General features: G+C 33.5%; 2 protein-coding genes across 5 annotated transcripts in view; one reads left to right on the top strand and one right to left on the bottom strand.

Annotated features, from left to right (window-relative positions):
• The window catches only part of LOC145295987 (uncharacterized), a 404367-nt gene extending 395170 nt beyond the window's left edge, over positions 1-9197 (bottom strand). For 2 of the 3 annotated variants that reach the window (XM_080141943.1, XM_080141935.1), the window contains exon 1: positions 8802-9065. The gene's annotated coding sequence lies outside the window, so the exon portion shown is untranslated. The other variant, XM_080141939.1, reaches the window with a different exon arrangement.
• The window catches only part of LOC145295988 (receptor-binding cancer antigen expressed on SiSo cells-like), a 198183-nt gene continuing 193896 nt past the window's right edge, over positions 8564-12850 (top strand). Inside the window, exon 1 of one of the 2 annotated variants that reach the window (XM_080141949.1) lies at positions 8564-8681. The gene's annotated coding sequence lies outside the window, so the exon portion shown is untranslated. The remainder of the gene's footprint in view (positions 8682-12850) is intronic. The other variant, XM_080141947.1, reaches the window with a different exon arrangement.

The following is a 12850-nucleotide window of genomic DNA, read 5'->3' as shown; positions in this document are numbered from 1 at the left end:
TTTCTCGAAAACTACTTGGGCCAATCTGGTTAAAATTTTGTATAGACCTTTATTGTGTTAAGGTGCAGCAAACTAAGTAATGTGGTACTTGTTCAATGTACAGTTAGAATTAACAGGTTTGTCACCATAATACCACATTTACTCGGGAAGTTTGGCATTAAGCACTCATTCTAAGTAAACGGATTAAAACTTGCCAGTTTTCAACGAGCTAAAAAAAAAATAAATAAAAAAATAAAAAAAACTCTAGTAAACTAATTATGCATGTTGTTGATATTTGGAAATACGCATGTTTTCTTTTTGTTTTTTTTTTTAGAGAAAAATAAAAATACAAAATCAATTTGAATAGATTATCTTTGACACAATCACTGCCACCGGTTCTGGCGTCTTTTTGCCGGATATGTAAGGTTTCTGTTTTCAAAAGATGTTTTCTGTCATTTTCTTTTTCTATTTATTAATCTTTTTTTTTTTAATTAACTTTTTCAATTTGATTCGTTGAACTTGATTTTACTTATCTCGACAAAATGGTTCGCATTTTCGAACTTTTCATTTCAAAAATAAAATAAATCGAACCTTCGTTTCAAGAAAGAAGAGTGGAATCATATCAAACAATCTAAACAAAAAAAAATAGGCTTAATCGATGACGGCCGTGTCGGCGCTAAAAACTGCACACCGTATGCTAATTTCACCACTCTCGCCGAAACAAAAATAACATTGTTGTTGTTGTTTTTTTTTTTGTTTGTTTGTTTTTTTCTTCTTAGCGATTACATGTAAACAACCCGAAAAAAAAATGAAGGTAAAAGTAAATAAGTCACTTGTGCAGTTTAGTTATTGTGGACAATTTTTTGTTTGCATTGTTGAAGAATTCCACTCTTAACAGGGGGAAACAACTCAAGATCTTAAAGTTTTTCAAAGAATTTATCTGAAAATGTTAGCGTTGTGCGTTGCGTAATTTTTCCATAAACATAAAACAAATACGCTAAATGAGCACAATAACACAAAATAAAATATTAGATATCTGAACATTTATTGAATTAAAATATTTTAGATTTTATAAAATAATTAGAATTTCGAAATAAGTTAAACAGGAATTTTCATACTTATTTTTTTTAAATGAATGAAAATGAATGACCTTTTTTTCAAACGAACATTTTAAATGAACAGTCTCTCTAAAAAAACATCCTGAAATGAATGAAAGTTGTCCTTATAGGAAAAGGTGTGAATTAAAAAAAGAAAACGAACTTTTTACAGAAAAAAAAAAAAAAAAAATGAAACTTTCGTAATAAATAAAAAAAAAAATAATCGTTTTATTTTTATTTTTAATTCTTTGGGACGAGCCACTCCTGACGTCATAATTTGTGCATTCATTCTTTTTTGCGGACTGTTATCCTCATCTTCATGGTTGTTGTTTCACGGGTTAGGAATGCTGAGTCTTGTAACGTATCCTCAGTAATTACTGCCTTGCCTTACACGGTTGTTGTTGTTGTTGTTGTTGCTGTTGTTGTCTCACCCAGTTTTGGACAACTAATTCTCTAGCCTGCTTTGATTAGGATTGAAATCGCTATCTTCAGACAATGATCACCAAGAACCGTAGAGACTCAACTCCTCTATCCACAGCGTCACGGGCCCCAAAGCATTCCAAAAATAAAATAGAATTAAAATTAAATATATACTACCAGACTCGACAATGGAAGACAAGAACACAAAATTGGATTTATAAGACCAAAAATCCAACTTTGATCGTCCTTCGGGGCCTGTGTTACAATGGATAGAAGCGTTGAGTCTCTATGGTTCTAGGTGAGCATTGTCTAAAGATGGCGGTTTCAATCCTACACAAGCAAGCCAGTGGATTAGTTAGCCAAAACGTAGTAGAACAACAACTATGGAAGGCAGTCATTACTAGAAATAAGTTACAAGAGTCAACATTCCTATCCCGTCGCGGTTAATCACACGAAGAAAGCCAGAGGATGAGTTGGCCGAAACGTGGTGAAACAACAACCAGTCTGAAGATGAGGATAACAGTCCGCAAAAAAAGAATGAAAGCACAAATAAAAATAGTCATTAAAATTTAAAAATAGCTTTAAAACTTTTAAAACTTCTTAAATTGTTTCCCTCTGTTCTGAGCAGAGTTCTTCGAAATTGTCCACAATAACTAAAATGCATAAGTTACCAAAAATGTTAAAAATTTATTTGCGCAATGTACACTAAAAATGTTTGGTAATTTCCGAAGGAGAGGAATTCATATTGACACGAATGTTTCATATTGCGATTTATGGAACAGGCCGAAAATGGTCGAACTGTTGCTGAACAATCAATTAGTAAAGAACTTTTTGTTTTTTTGTTTACCTGCCCCTCCTTTTCCGTATTAAGAATGGGTTTAACATAGGCACCGCCAAAACTGGGGGGGGGGGGGGAGGTAAGTACTTTTTGACGGACCGTCCTTTTAAAAATCTACCAAAAATCAGGTAATTATCCGATCAATACGAAATTTTCAACGATTATTAAGAGAAGAATGAACTTTATAACAGTGTACTTATTTTTCATAAACGATATATATATATATATATATATATATATATATATATATATATATATATATATATATATATTTGCTTACCCCCCTTGTTTTGAGGGGGTACAAATATAATCATCAATAATCATCTGAAACTGAATACAACATATTGTGTTGTTGTAAGGGACAGAATTATAGATTAAAAAAAAAAATTGTTTGCATACCTTATTTTGACGTCTGAATATCAGAACTTCGATTGTGTTTAATTATCCCGCTTTTGAGTTTTGAAGTGTGAAATTCGGTGAATATGTTAAGTAAAATAATTAATTTAAGTTAAGCAAAAAAAAAAAAAATTCTTTTTAATAATTATACGAAAAAAAGCCATTTTAAAATCTTTGATAAATAAATTAACAATTTTTTTTTTTAGCGAGCCGAATAATGCATGACCATTATTAAACAGGGCATGCTTTGAAGAATCGATACAAAAAAAAAATTGGATAAATATTGTGCCCTTTGTGTTAAAAATAGCATCATTTTTTCGATCCCGTTTGAAAACGTTTGCCGCCTTTCGACTACGGTGGACCAAACGCGCTGAAATAATTTTTTTTATTCTGCTTTAAATTGCCCCCCTCCCATTTTGGGGAGCCTGGCCCCCACACACATACATATTAAAAACCAAACTCATACAAATGGTCACCCATCTGGTACTGGCCAGCCTCAGCGTTAATAATACATTGAAATTTTCGTCACTGAAAAATAAGTTTTTTTTGGCCTGTTTGGTCTTCCATAGTTTGCTTTTTATCAAATACAAACGTAAACATTGTCGATCTAGACTCTAGATCGACGCGAAGTAACTGGTTGCCTATATGAATAAGTGGAATTATTTGAAATCCAGGTACTTATAATATTTTTACATATTCTCATAGAAAATCATCCTAAATCTTAGTTAGACAACAAATAAATAAATTAATAATTTCAAAAACCTTCTTTTTTTTTTAATGTTTATGTACGTTTTTTGTGCAAGACAAAAAATGTCAGTTGTTAACTTTTGGGGAAAATTTAACATTTAAAATTTAATTAAAAATAGTAGAAAAAGTTTTACATTATTCTGTTTTCTATATGATAAAATTCAGGGTTTTATCTTTCTGGGAAAAAAAAAGTTACTCAGAAATAATGGATTTTAATAAATGTAATTTCGTTTTAAAAAACAACAACTTTATTTTTCGGCCATTTTTGGCGGTGCCTAGAACTTTCTTCAAATCAGAAAGTGAATCAATTTTATTTTGAAAGAAATGTTTTACTTTTTCACATTATTTGAGAGGGAGGGGGATATAGAACTGTTTTTAACACTAATCTAACCTTTAGAGCGGGTGTGTTTAAGTGCAGTGCTAAACTGCACCAGTGCCGAGGGGAGGGGGTCTACATATATTCATGGTTTTAAAATCGTTAGCTTCTGCCATCTCAAGCATGTTTCGTGAATTGTAATCAGAAACATTCGGGTCAATATGGGTCCTCTCCTATAGAAGCATAGGTTTTTTTTTTATTACTAAAAATATATATATATATATATATATATATATATATATATATATATATATATATATATATATATATATATACCCGCCAATGATAAAAACATTTAATTAAAGTTAAACTTTTTTTTTAAAAATACTTTACGATCAATTTTATCCATTTCGAAGGTCGTAATAGAATAGCAATTGAAATAGGCGAGCTATTTAAATCGTTCTTATGCTACAATTGAATTCAAACTAACTTGTTTTCAGCTTCGAAGAAACATACGTTACCAAATAAGAGAGAGGACAAACGTAGAGATTGGGGTCGGGGACAAATCGCGATAATAAACAATTGTGTACTAGCGATATATTTTTAATATTATGAGATAATGAAAATATTTTGGTTAGAGTCATTGGTTTATTTGTCAATGACGGCGTCGATACACTTGAACCAAATTCAAATGTTTGAAGTTGGTTGCTCAGTTTCTTGATAAAAGACATTTTCTTGAAATGCTGTGCTAAATCAGCGTTGTAGATGGCTGTGAGTTGACCCAATGGGTAGGGTTTATTTTGGTTGTTCCCTTGTATCTGAGTCGTAGTTTTCACTAACAAGGATTTGTTTGGCAACGTTGAAGCTTCTGAGACTCTCTGGGTGATCTTGTGCTCTGCCTTATTTTTAGAAGTTTGGCAGGTGCATGGCTCCCACGGTTGTGTTCTCATTAGTTGAGGTTGAATCTTGATAGCCACTCAAACTTCTAGCACTGAACAAATCAGAATTGATTATTTTTTGCATAAATCATTCTTTCTGTTCCTGCTGCTAATTTTGGTTTGCTGCTACTGCTGTTAACGTGTATTTTTGTTGCTGGTGTTATTTCATCAATTTTGCTTTATATCAGGTTAGGATAAAACTTAATAAATCGGATCTTGGCAATGATTATTCTCTAATATATTCGTTTAAAAGAAATGAGTTTCTTCAGATTTCATACGTAAACTTCAAAAAGGCTTCTATTATAATGTTGATGATAATAAATTGGTAAATTTTTACTTTAACTGCTACTCAATTGACGACTTCTACAGGTTTTCCGGTATGCTGAAAACGAATATCACATTCAAATTTGGGACAGACAAATAGTTTTCTGGATATTGAGACATTTTTCCAATGGGTGCTAATGCAGAGAGTTATCCGCGCTATTTTAAAAATCGTATTTCCACGTTTAATTAAAGTTTTATTATATGCTTTTTTTTATTATTCAATTGTAAGGTTAAAGTACAGAATAGAAACAAAATACCCTCCCCTCCCCATATTAAGAATGGCTTTTTAAATAACGTTATTTCAGTACGGATCACTCTCTGCATGAGTATCTTCTAATGTATTACTCAATGAATTTCAGTGGCCGTCACCATTCTTAACATGTGGAGGGGTGTTTTGTAACACGCATGCGCATTAGTAGTTGTTCAGTTGAAAAAACATGGCCACTAGTAAAAACGTAAGGGATTACCTTCGATAATAAAAATCTTAATATCCAGAAAACTACTCATCTCCAATTTTAAATGTGATATTCTTTTTCAGCATACCGGACACCTTTCAAGTCATCAATTTAACGGTGAATGTTGAGTCGCAGTTAAAGCTTAAAAAATACTCAATTTTTGTTTATCGCAATCTGTCTTCAACGCTAATCTCACCCTTTGCTGAGGAAAGTCTATGAAATATATTTAGTTCACTTTTACAATAGTGGCGCGGCCGAAAATATTTGTTGTTATTGTTGTCCATAAGCACAAAAGTACCTAATACTTGACTTTGGCATATACAGTTTCATTCTAGGTAAAAACTGACAGTTTAAAGCACTCGCATTTTTCGAATATCGCACAGCCCACTGGCGTCCAATTTAGGAAAAGAAATGATCGAAAACAACATCCAGGAGTAATAAGTACAATTCTGAACTTGCATCATTTTTAAATTAACGAACAGAATGCATGAGCGGTACTTGTAATGAATAAGTATCCAGAGGACTTCAGTACTTTGATCAGTCCCGGAAATATTCGACGCAGCTTGCGATTTGAAAGCCACTTTATTAATTTTTTTAACCTAACCTTTTGCATGCTTAGTAAAGTCTTCTCAAATTTTTTCGCGGCTTTCAAATTGTAAACTATTTGAGTTATTTCTGGGACGGACTCGCCATTATCCGCGACCGCCAATACTCGAAACTGACTCCATAAAAACTGAAATCATCTGGGTCTCAACAAGTACCAATTAAAGTATATTGATAATCGTCCAGTACTATGGTTTATTTACAGTTAAAGCTTTTCAAAACTCACAGAAAACAGTAATTTTCAATCTCGCCACTATTTTACCCACAAAAAAAAATTAAACAAAATATTTATAAATAACCTGAAAATGTCACCAAACTTACATAAAAACAAGAGGGGTGTGGCTTTCAGATGAAATGAAAGTTTAAACTTTAACTTCAATAATTATGGGCACGTGTGTTACTGTGTTGCCGAAGATTTTTTTTTTTGTTGTTAAATAAATACATTTTACTTTTACAACTAATTGTCTAAAATAAAGATTAACATTTTTTAACATATATATATATATATATATATATATATATATATATATATATATATATAAGAAAATCACTCCAATTTCCAAATCGAATGTTTCCTATGTATTTTGTAGTTGTTTTTGAGAGGGGGGAATATTCGAGCATAGGTTTAAAGTTTTTGTTTTTTATTTTAGTTTTTATTATTTATTTTATTAATCTATTTTCGTAATGCGTGCTCTTTGTTTATTAGCGATTTTGATACTTGTGCAGTGTAGCATCCTAAGCAAATTTAGAAATTCATTCTTAATAGAGGGGCGTTGTTAATTCTTTGTTGCGCAGTAGGAACTCTCCTAAAAATGAAACAATTTGCTTGGGAATCCTACACTGCACCACTACTGCACCAGTGCCGAGGGGAGGGGGGTCTTCAGAGGGTTCCTAAAAAACAAAAAACAAAACTTCTGTTTTGATACAGCATTAAATGTGTTTTGTTCTTCGTCGGTGAAGGTGACGTCCTTCTAAACAGAGGCAATTTTTACTTTTGTTCCAATCAAGAGTGCTCCTTTTGGGGGAGCTGGCTTTTCCTCACATAAAAAAAAAAAAGTATCGTGTCTGTCCTCCTGGGGAGGCAAATAAATAGGAACATTCGATTGGCATTACTGGCTCCTCCGAGAGAAGGGTTTCTTTATCATTGATTGTCCGAAACGTCACCTCTTATAGGAGAAATGCCGACACGCGGCAGATCACAGAAAATTTTGCATCCGTCCAGGGTATCCCATTGGGAGGAGATGCCTACAACCGACCTCATATCGCGTCCACTCTCCGTAGGGTACTAAATATACGAACCTGGTTACCGTGCCGAAATAACGTTATTATTTAAAAACTAATTCTTAATAAGTTACCGTGATATTTATCGAGTGACCAGTATTTTGGGTAAATTTTTACGACGTGCCCCAGCGTATTATAAACACTCCAACCTTCCCATGTTAAGAACGGCTTTCGGAATAACCCCCAAACCTCGACAGCCGTTCTTAACATGGGGAGGTTGGGATGGGTTTATTCCGAAAGCCGTTCTTAACATGAGGTGTGTGTGTGTGGGCGTTTCTGGGGCAGGTCGTAAAATTTTTTTTAAAAATATCGTATTTTGTTTAATTTTCTGTTTTGAGCAATAATCGAGACTCAAAAGATGATACTTTCTCATATCAGCCATTTTTCTTGTTCTTGCGCAACGCAACACTCGACACTACTTGTTTCTAAAATTGAATAAACACTTTAAAATGCGTTAAAAAAAAAAAATTATCCAGCTAGGTAAAAAAAGTAACTTATGTTGCCTTTGATAATATTTACTCATTTTTTTTTACTACTTTTTCTTTTAGTTTATGATAATAAAAATGCTCGAAAATCCCATTTAAAAATAACACGATCCGTAGCCTACATAAGGACCTATTTTTCAAAGGTAAAAAAAAAAAAAAAAAAAAAAAAAAAAAAAAAAAATCGACATTACAATAAACTTTCTCCCCAACTTTAACATTTTTCTGTTTTTACATTGTTATCTCCGTGTTAAGATGCCGTGTGTATGTAATTCCTGGCCGAATATTAATTACGATAAAATCAAAATAATATTAGGGAAAGCGAAAACAAAATTGAAGACATATTAAAAAAAAAAAAAAAAAAATGTAAATATGACGATATTTTGATTTTTTTTTTTTTTTTTTTTTTTCTATATCTTCCATTCGGCAATATCTTGACTCGAGCAACGCCAGGTAGATAAAACTAGTTTGAAATAATTGCAAATGTTAAACGACAATAACAAAAAAGCAAGAGCCTATTTCTAATAAAAGAAAAATAAACTATTTAGAAAAGTATATTTACTCGCCGCATACTACAGAAAAGTTAGACACGAGATGTTTAGTGCGGGGGAAGGGATCGGGATCTAGCTTCCCTCCAAAGGACGTGGGGGGGGGGGCATTGTCGTGGTCGGACTTATCTACAATATCCGGTAGAATGAGCGACCGGTTATATACCAAGGTGGAGTTAATGCTTAGGATACCGGTCTCATATAATCGAGCAAAATCATACTCCACTACGGTCTAAGGACGAGGTTGCCCGTGCCAGGTAAGTATTTAGAATAAGAAGAAAATGTTTAAAAGAAAGGAGAAAAAAAAAAAAGATTACAGTTTCAATCAGTATAAAATCAGTAAAAGCAAAGTTAAAAAGAAGAAAAAAGTTACATACTTGAAAAAGAAGAAACATTTTCTCTCTTCGTCCTTCTATTTAATTTTTTTTTTTTTTTTTTTTTTTTTTAAGTTCAGTCCTTCCTGGAAATGACGGATTGGAAGGCCCCCCTTTGTTTTTCCAGATAAAATGTAATCCGAAGTCCAAAATGATTTGTTTAAATGTGGTGGGTGGGCACAACGAACGGACACCTGTAAACTGTGAGGCAGAGTGTATTTAAAAAAATAATAATAATAATAAAGATAAATGATAAGCGAACTTCCTTTTTACCTTTATTGCTTTAATAGTATATTAAAGCTACTTGTTGTTGTTGTTTGGGTGGATGGGGTGCAGTAGAGCCTAGAAAACCTATAAAAGCCAATAATATCAATCAATTGCGAGTCGACGCAGTGTTCCAGTCCACACAACAACAACAACTACTACTACTACTACTACTATTACTATGAAGGCTTCCATACGAAAAATTGTACTCATTTCAATAATAGAGACGCTTCCGACTCAGAGGGAGGTATTGCTCTGTTCTATTCTAGGAGACCATCTTCACAGGTGTTACCTTCTCCTTTTGGAGGGGGATTACCGGTTTATCGCTGGTCGCTTGGAACGTTGCCACTGGGGAGTACTGATGATGGGATCCGACCACAGCAAATTTGGAACATATCCAGAGTACCCGTTTTAAGGAGAGTTGATTCCCATTCAGACATATTAAACCGATCTTATATTTAACTTGATTGTAGCGAGAGGCAGGGATATTAATGTACATTTAGACACTCAGCTAAATTACCCCCCCCCCGCCAAAAAAAAAAAAACTGAAATGAAAAACGAGATTCTACTTTTTATGCGATTACGTGTTAACACCCTGAAAAAATTGACGAGAAAAAAACCCAACTATTTTAGAACTTAGAGTGAGATATTAGTCGCATATAAACTTAACGTAAAATGATCATTTCCGTGCTATTCTAACGTTTTAGGACAGTTAACCATTTTTTTTTTTTTTCATGGGAGATAATTTTGTGCATTTTGTTTTTTTTTTAAGAGACGGAGTAATCCTACCTTTTTAGGAAATTATGTGTAGTTTTAGGACCTTGCCACTAAGACTTAAGGTTAGTGGTAAAAAAATTAATTAACTGCCCTAAAATATTTAGAATGATCCGGAAATGAGGGATCATTTTGTTTTAAATTTAAATACGGAGCTGATACCTCACTCTAAATTAAGTTTTTCAGAATCTTTACGCGCCGTTAAAAAATGTAGAATTTCATTGTGTGTGTGTGTGTGTGTGTGTGTGTGTGTGTGTGTGTGTGTGTGGTAAAGAGAATAGTTTATAATTTTTGAGATGTGGATTGATTGTTCAAACTTTTTTCTCATTATTAGTATTATTTTTCTCATTATTTTCATTTTATTTCAAACTTTTTTCTCATTATTAGTATTATTTGCACTGCATTTGATCAATGTAACCTGCTACCTTCTTCATGTGTATCTTGTTGAACTCGGGAATGTTTCTGTCGAATTCGGGAATTTGGACAGAATCTGCACAAAAGTGAATTCAAAACACACGAGCTTTAAATTCATTATTTTATTTTTCGGGAGTGGGTGCCTATAAATACTACAATAAGTAAGTTGGAGGGGGGGGGGTTCATCAAATCCTTTTCTATTCCAAAGATAGTAGCAAGAAACAAAAATAGGTTTAAAGCTTCTAAAATTCGCACTAGAGACTTCTACCGACACATGGCTGATGGAGGGAAAGCGTGTTTCCCCTGTGGGTTGAATAAAGGAATTCGTTCAAAATTCCGTGCAGATTCTTGAGCTCGACAGAAACATTCCCAAGTTCAACAAGATACACCTGAAGAAGGTCGGAGGTTACATCGACCGAAACGTTGTGCAAATAACACTCAAAATGAGAACAGTAGTCCGGAGAGAGAGTAATCTACAAATTTACTGTTTTTTAGCCTTTCTGTTCAGTCTGGGGGAGGCCATCCACTCAGTGTTGGATATGGAAATGTGGTGATGCCGAGGAAAGCAGAGGTGTGCACACATGCTCATTCCAAATGGATTTGGATCTACATTCTTGTGTCCCATGAAAATAATCGGAATTGTAATTATCACGAAAACAAATAACTGTTCACATTCCAAGTCGGGAATTATGAATTGCGCAATACAAAATAGAACAAATAGAATGTAATATCTTAATATTTATATTTCCAGGAATGTCGATTGATATCTATACAAGAGATTATATAAACAACCGAAGAGAGAGAAGAGAGCAGACTGATGGCGGCGAGCATGATTGACATCTTTGACATATCTCCGTCATTGTGTCACAACCCTTGCAACTAACGTCTCCTTCTCTTTGTTGGTGGGCAAAAGGTTAAATTGTAAATAAAACGTATGTTGATAAATTCGTCTCTGTGTGGATTTTGAGAATAATGACAAAAGAATTGTAAGATGTATATATGCTTTTAGCAAGCATTTGAAAAGTGCCAGCTAGAAAATTGTATAGACATTCAACAATGCAGCACGAGGAATTACCTCCTTTGAGACAGAGGAGATAGGTTTATTGCCAGCTGACCGAAGCACCTCTATCAGGGAGTGCTAACAAGATTCGATCACAGCAAATTTTGTTGGGATGATGGATAAAAATGTTGAGATGGCCATTTTGAAGTGGAGATTGCCGCCTCGGTATCCATCCTATTAGCCTTGATGAATATTAAGAAAAAGCTTACCACGTTTTGGCTAGAAGGACCAACTTCTTCTCTAGAATTTACATCAATTTTATTGAAGAGTTTCAACACAAAACTAATGGTCTGGAAAGAGTTATGAACTCAGAAATATAAGACAGGTTGACTCATCCATGACCAGCGTTTATGAAGGCCGTGATTCAGCCGACAGCTATTTACTATAGAAATGGAATTGAGCTGATGAGTTTTCTTTTGTCTTCTCACATTGATGTCTCAAACAAAATTGTTTATATTTCACGGGAAATAGATTTATGCAGAAACAGATATAACTACCTATGCAAAGAATGTTCTTATTGCTCAACGTATCACTACACAAGTGAGAACATGCAGAATACAAAAATCTAATATATAAATGGCCATATGTTTTTCTGTCTGTCTGTCTCCATATTTTCAAACTCTATTTCCTCTGAAACTAAGAGTCGCAGAGCGGCGCTAGGAGCTTCAAATGATTGGGTATTTTATGGACATTCTTTAATGGGTCTGTATCCAGTTAAAATAGTTTTTAAGGGGTCAAAAAGAGATCAAAATTGAAAAAATCGTTATACATTTTGAACATTCATTTTAGTTTATTTTTAATTTTTTAATCAGTTCATATGCGTGTCATGTTGGTACAGTGGTAACGTCACCAGTTTTGAATGCTACAGTTTCGGTTTCGATTCTACCTGATGCCACCTAAATACTTATTTTTTTACTTTTGAAATCATAACTCTATAATAATATATATGAAATCTAGACAAATTAAAAAAACACATTTAAGCATATTTTATGCTCAGGCAAAACTACCCCCATTAGTATAAAATAAAAATAGATCGTCATTATGTAATTGTTACGTCACTGTCGACCAAGGCAAGAGACTATCAGACATATGTACGCAGTGTGGTGATACAGTTTTGAATTTTTGAGATGAGGAATGAGTGTTCATATTATTTGGATTAATTGGACTACTATTCTCATTTTGAGTGTTATTTGCACGATGTTTCCGTCGATGTAGCCTCCGATCTTCTTTAGGTGTATTAGTCACCATATTTGATATTGGAAAAAGATTAACTACATATTTCGAGGTTCTGTATTTAGTTTTTAGTAGTTGATTGATTGACAGTGTGATGAGGTAGTGATATCTGGTTAGTGAGGGTTGAGGACATGCGTTGCATGTAGAGAAGTAATATGAGAATGATATGATGTATGTGTGATATGAATTTTAAAGGCAAGCTTAGTTCTGACGACTTGAAGGGAAATTTAAATCTAGAGTGTATAAGGAGATGTGTTCAGAACAGGAGATTTTGATGGTGTGGTCACACTGAAAGAATGGGTGAGCA

This window comes from Euprymna scolopes, chromosome 16 (assembly GCF_053919585.1).
Source record: "Euprymna scolopes isolate OS-2025 chromosome 16, ASM5391958v1, whole genome shotgun sequence".
NCBI lineage: Eukaryota > Metazoa > Mollusca > Cephalopoda > Sepiida > Sepiolidae > Euprymna > Euprymna scolopes.
Note: the sequence above shows the minus strand (reverse complement) of the source record. Positions and strands in the feature narration are given on the sequence as shown.